Raw genomic sequence first — 7,118 nt, 5'->3', positions numbered from 1 at the left:
TTTCATTTATTATTATAACATGTTATGATTAATTTCATTTATTATTATAACATGTTATGATTAATTTCATTTATTATTATAACACGTTTAAGAATAAAAGTAATTAAATGTTCTAATTAAATAAGCATTTTTATTACAAGAAAATAAGATAACCTAAATTAATGAATATTTTTATTATCTTCAAAAATATAGAAATTATAGTAAAATAATATAAATTTAAAAATATATTCAATTTTTGACATTTTGAGCTTCCATAGAACTCTGTATAAGGCATTTTTGTTTGTTTGGATTTAACGACAGCAATTTTTTATTACTAAACTCGCCTTTGGGGGATGATTAAGCATCTTTTTCTAAAATATTAATGAGTTTTTCTTATTCAGTATCTTCAGACTTTACGAATATGTTTGAAATAGTTGCATGAAACTAATACTTATCTTCGCAGGGAATTTTACAATAAAATTATTTAACTTTAGATATCTCATTACTGATGCAATTCTCTATCTATATAAAAGCCAAGTACGTCCAAGGATGGAATACTGTTGCCATATCTGGGCAGGAGCTGCTAAAAACAGCCTATCCTGCCTTGACAGAGTACAAAATAGACTTCGTGGCTTAGTGGGGGATGCCCTTTTCTCTACCCTGCAACCTCTCTCCCACAGAAGAGACGTTGCGAGCCTATTCTTGTTTTATCGTTATTTCCATGGCAGGTGCTCGTCTGAACTCCAATCTCTGGTCCCCCCGAGCCAATCTTTCACGAAAAACACCCGTCTAGCTGAATCCACTGTGAAAAATTTCCTCCACTCTATATCTGTGCCTAAATCAAAACGTGGATTCCATGAACAAAGCTTCTTTCTTAGAACTGCACGCCTGTGGAACTCTGTTCCGTCTGCCTGCTTCCCATCGGACGACAACTTGGATGTTTTTAAGTCCAACGTTAACAAATTCCTAATGAACCGCCCCCTTAAGTAAACACTTCATCACATCTCCACACTAACGTAATGTACTTGCAATAACCCTTATCCCTGAATGGCTTCCGGGCCTTGATAAGTGGTGATCACTGTGTAAAAAAAAAAAAAAACTTTAAGATTTAGCTGGATTTTTTTAGTTTTCGGGGCCGCCATTACAACTTTATTATTTTGGTGTAAAAATACATTATTTTCCTTTTAGAAGTTAAATTTAGATTTTAATCTTACAAGCACGATGAAAAGATAATCGGAAACTTATAAAAGAATAATGATAAGCCGGCTTTTCTCTCTCTCTATATATATAAAATACAATAAAATAAAAATTACAATTAAATTTACCAAAATGATCCAAGATAGTAAAATTAAAGTATATTATAAATATTAAAGAATTAATATTTATATAGTTATCTCAGTCAGATGTAAAAGCTCGATAAAACCAAATAGGAGATAGAGCTTATAATACGAGCAAACAGTTAATAAAACATGTTTTGCATGCAAAACCGATCCTGCATTTTGCTAATTCCTACCCTCTGATGAGAAGGAAAGTATTTCTTCGAAACTCCTCGGATTAAGGACTATCCACTTATTTAGTGTTTCCTTTTCAGATTAAATATGTTTTTAACTCATTTCAAAGTGTTTTTTTAACATGTTTTATTAACTGTTTGCTCGTATATATATATATATATATATATATATATATATGTATATATATGTGTGTGTGTGTGTGTGTGTGTGTGTGTGTGTGTGTGTGTGTGTGTGTGTGTGTGTGTGTGAACAATGGGATGCTAAATTGCTGTAATTGTTTCCTTATAAAATTAGGTGTGAGTGTTTGCTTTTTTTTTTTCGCTCTTTTTGCTTTTGTTTGTCTCCGGACACTATTCTTGGACTTCTGAAGGAGTAGATGCATAAAAAATTAAGAATCTCTCTCTCTCTCTCTCTCTCTCTCTCTCTCTCTCTCTCTCTCTCTCTCTCTCTCTCTCTCTCTCTCTGTAAATATATATAATTATATATTAGTATATATATATATATATATATATATATATATATAGAGAGAGAGAGAGAGAGAGATACTTTTATGTTTATATATGTATATTATATTTTTTTATTTTATTTTATTATATTTATATCTTGCTACGATGTGCATACTGTTTCGATCATAATAGATCTCATCAGGCAAGAAAAATTAAAAATTAAAAATTAAAAATTTAAAAATGGTTCAGGATCATTTTCAATTTTAGAGGAGATTAACTTAGCCATGACTAGCGTGGAGCGAAGTTAAGGATCTAACTAAGTATATCTCCTCTAAAATTGTAAATGGTCTTGAACCATTTTTTATTTTTGAATTTTAAATTTTTCTTGCCTGATAAGATCTCTTATGATCGAAACGGTCTGTACATCGTAGCAAGATATGAATTTATTTACATAAAGAATAATAAAAACATATAATTTGCCCTCTTTGATTAAACACTGTCAACGACCTTTGTTGAAATTCAATTACTCTTCGTTTTTGAATATCTACCTACCTGGAATATATATATATATATATATATATATATATATATATATATATATATATATATACTCTGTGGCCCGTCCGATCCCTCTTGCATCTTGTCTATCGAAAACATTGTTGTCATGGAAACCAGTTTGTATTTAATAAAATTCACCCTCACAGTTCAACCATATTGAGTACACGTACACTTCAGTCTTTGCTTAACTTGTAGACATAGTTTCAATCATGAAACTATGTTTATCATGTTTTGGTTTTGGTCATGGTTTCGATTCTAGCTGATGGCACTCAAATCATATTTTTGTTTCACTTTTGACATCATTACTACATGTTAGGTACAACATAATATGAAATAATTTACTATAATAATAAATACGAAATCTGCGTAAAATAAAATATCATATTTAAATACATTTTACGACCGGACAACGCCAGGCGCACTTGCTAGTATATATATATATATATATATATATATATATATATATGTGTGTGTGTGTGTGTGTGTGTGTGTGTGTGTGTGTGTGTGTGTGCGCACACACATAAACACACACACACACGGCATATATATATATATATATATATATATATATATATATGCCGGATTGTTTGTATATGTACAAAACAGACCCGAAATTTATATGAATATTTTGAATTTATGAAAATTTAAAAAAGAAAACGTTAATTGGAATTCATCATTTTTATTTATTTATTTTTATTTATTTATTTATTTTTTTTTTCTCTGTTGTTAAAATATGTCAAGTTTTTACTTGAAAGTTTGGACTAATAATTAAATATATATACGTAAATACATATTTCATATACACACATATAATCATATATGCGTATCTAGAGAGAGTGAGACACCGATAGTATAATTCTGTTAGGTAGAGGATGAGTACATATATATGAAAAATATATCTGCACAGACATATTTGTTGTTTGTATGATTCATAGTTGTGATTAGGTTTAGTGGGAGTTGAAACTCGTATCCGATCGTTTAGCTTCCGGTTCACTACCGACTTATTTATCATAACTGAAAAGAGGCTTGCCTTTTTTCTGTCGTTCTTGGCCTTGGCTTAAGATAATTTGTGCCAGTCAATGGAGGAGAAACCCTCTATACTGGGACAATTATTATTTTTGGTAACCAGAGTGCCCCCTTTTGCCTACTTTTAGGGGAGCTGGTTTTTACCCCACATTAAAAACGGCCTTGTGCCTAATTTGCTTTGGTGGGGAAGCAAATAAATACATTAAACGTGATTATTTATTTATTTCCTATTTTATTGTATCCATAACTAAACGTACTCAATTATTTCAACAGCAAGGTGGTAATGTTTTCTTAGCAGTGTACTTCAATTATATAGGTTCTGACACACACACACACACACACACACACACACACACACACACACACACACATACATACGTACATACACACACATAAACACACGCACACAAATATATTCAAAACCTAGATCAATCTGCGTAAGTTTTCTTCTGATATTTATATAATTTTACTTATAAAGTTCTACTGGTGCATTGGCCAGTTTTGAAAAAAATATTATTTTGTTCAGTACATTTGAATCTATTAATACACACAGACACACACACATGCACACGCACACACACACGCACACACACACACACACACACACACACATATATATATATATATATATATATAGTAAGTTATAAAATATATATGGCGATTAAGCTACACAGAATATTCCGCGTTTCATCCAGTGGATGTGACCATTCAAGAATTCCTTGTCGTCAGAGATTATATATAAGTTGTGACATGGAATCTATTTAAAGAAAACAATCCATCAAAAATATTTTTTTATTTTTTTTGCTGAAAAACACGTCTTTTACTTTTTTTCTTTTCTTTTTTGTTAATGTATTTTATTTGATTAGATTTACTGTCTTTTTGCTTTTGGATTTTCCGGACTCGATTCTTAAACTTCTTATGAGTTATATGTATGAATATATATGTGTGTGTGTGTGTGTGTGTGTGTGTGTGTGTGTGTGTGTGTGTGAAAAGGAAAACAATTCTTGCATATGTGTTAAATTTCAATTAAATCTACATCAACTTGATAAATTCAAATCTCTTCTTCATACGAAAAAAAAATAACTTTGAGACGCGTTTTTTATTTTCAGGTCAAAAATTTTCTTTCAACATTTTTTTTTCCGTAAAAAGAAAATATTAGAAAGTTTTTACATATTTCATTTTTTTAATTCATCGATGTTATTTACAATTTGCCGATGTTATTCATAACTGAGCGAGCATCGACTTATCAATCAATCCATTGATTTGTGATTCGATTATTTTTCTTTCATATAAAACGACTCGATTATGGATACCCACTAAAGGGTGTATGAAATTTTTGTGGCAAGAGTTGAACCATACCTCTCCTTGGTTGGTACTGTTTTAATTCTAATTGCAAATATATATAAGTTTAGAACGACTGGAAATAATGCTGAAATAAGAGGAGCTAGCATTCCCAAATGGTTATCCATCCGGTACTTACTACGTTCATCGATGTCTACTTTCGGTGATCTCTATAAACGGCATTAAAATACGCATTTGATATTTGTTAGGGTTAGCGTTCGGTTTAAGGTATACATTCTAACAGTAATATGGATAGTTTTTAAGGTTTCAGACTTATTTTATGCATTTACACAAGCGCGTGCGTGCAGAAACACGCACACATACACATACACACATATATATTTCTGCTGCATGTAGGAATATGTTGTGAAATAAATAACTTTCTGTTGCTTGGGAGTTTTATGCAATTTATGTTCAGGAAGACCGTATTGCTTGGTGTTTTGATGGCGTCTATATAGGATTTGTGGCATGTTGTGCACTTCAGTTTATAGACTATATTTTGAGAGCTATAGTTTATTTTTTTAATGTTCCGTTGAGTTTTTTTGTATATGTAAGAGTTGCCATCTATTAGTACGTAACACGTTATGTGTTTCTCTTGTTTTCTTTCGTGTAATCTTGTGAGTTGGTTGTGTTTTAATGATTTAAGAATCTGATTGAGTGTTTTTTTTAATTATTATTCTTTGTTGGCGTTTGATTTTTGTTGACTTTGTTTATTTTAGGTTATTTAAGTAGATTTCTTATTTGCTTTGTTTTTTAGTTAAATAATTCCAGGTTTCTGTTCATCTTGTTTTTATCGTGTGTATAGACTACAGACTACGCTAACATCTTTTGTTTCATTTTTCGGCGTTTCGTAACTGTTCTTATAGTATTTTTCAACTGAATCTTTAGCTTTGCCATGTGTATTGTCTTCTCGTTAAGATTTGTCGTAGTTCCTCCAGTCGGACCATCTAGAGATGTTTGTCAATAACTTTAGCGCCAATTCTGCGTACTGAGGAACAGAATATAGATGTCTAGCAGCTTTTCAAGCGATAGCTTTTAAAATTGTGATATTGTAAAGTAATTATTAACAGCGTTCGATAACCGAAGTTAAGCAACGTTGAGCCTAGTCACTACCAGATGGATAGCCATTGGAAATACCAAGTGCTGTAAGCTAACGTCGATACCTCCCTGACCTGGAATTTGATTTCCTAAACATTTCCCTTTTTCACGGGAAGTGAATTCAACCTGCCCAGGGTTAATACCGCTGGCTATAATGATTAACGATTTGAAATGAACAACAATTGTTCGCGATCAATACTAATAAAAAAAAAATTCTTGTACAAAATAAAAATACCAACTTCGATTTTGAGGTTAATTTTTTTTTTTGAATGAATGAATGAATTTCGAGTATATTAGATGTGTTTATAATTTTCACAAAATCATTTCTAAGTAAAAGGAAAAAAAGTATGACACAATAGCAGAAGTAAAAGTAGAGAGAGAGAGAGAAAGAGAGAGAGAGAAAGACAAAAATCAAAAAGATATTGAAAAAATGCTCTATCATTTTGACAATAGTGTCTTTTCTTGTGCACATGTTTGTGTGTGTATGTGTGTGCGTGTGAGTGAGTATGTATGCGTGGAAACATCTTTGTTCTCGACATCTTTTGTTATCTCTTCTGACCAATGAATGGAATATAATTATAGAAAGAGGCATGCTGGGAAAGCAAAATGGCGGAAGGTTAAGAACCAACTTGTTTTGCTTCTCTAATAGCAACCTCGGCGTTTCAAATGTCAGGCTGATTTAAAAACTTTTTGCGTCAGCAAAATCCGCACCTTTAGAAGATGTACGTTGTCTCCATTACCAAAATGTTAGCAAAAGAAAACAGCGATAAAAGACACAGATATAGCATAGATTATCTGGATTGTTTCTAACTACTATCCTCATCCTGAGTGCCATTCTCAAAACGTTTAAGTGCGTCTTGTCGAACTCTGGAATCTCTCTGCCAAACTCGTGAATTTTTACAGAATCTAAAACGGAACCCATTATTTAATCCACGAAGGAAGCATGTTTCCGTTCTATCAACCATACTACACTGGGTGTCACAAAAATGTGTATACACACTTTAAACAATTTTAAACCAGATGTTTGGGGGGGGGGGTTGCATATTAAACTCATCGATCTTAATGGTGACAGCCAGACTAACCGTTGAAGAAAAAATAGTCATTCTAAAATGCTACTGGGAGCATGAAAACGCTGTTGAATTGCAAAGACTTTAGTTTA

The sequence above is a fragment of the Euprymna scolopes genome, chromosome 1 (genome assembly GCF_053919585.1).
Source record: "Euprymna scolopes isolate OS-2025 chromosome 1, ASM5391958v1, whole genome shotgun sequence".
NCBI classification, from domain to species: domain Eukaryota; kingdom Metazoa; phylum Mollusca; class Cephalopoda; order Sepiida; family Sepiolidae; genus Euprymna; species Euprymna scolopes.
Note: the sequence above shows the minus strand (reverse complement) of the source record.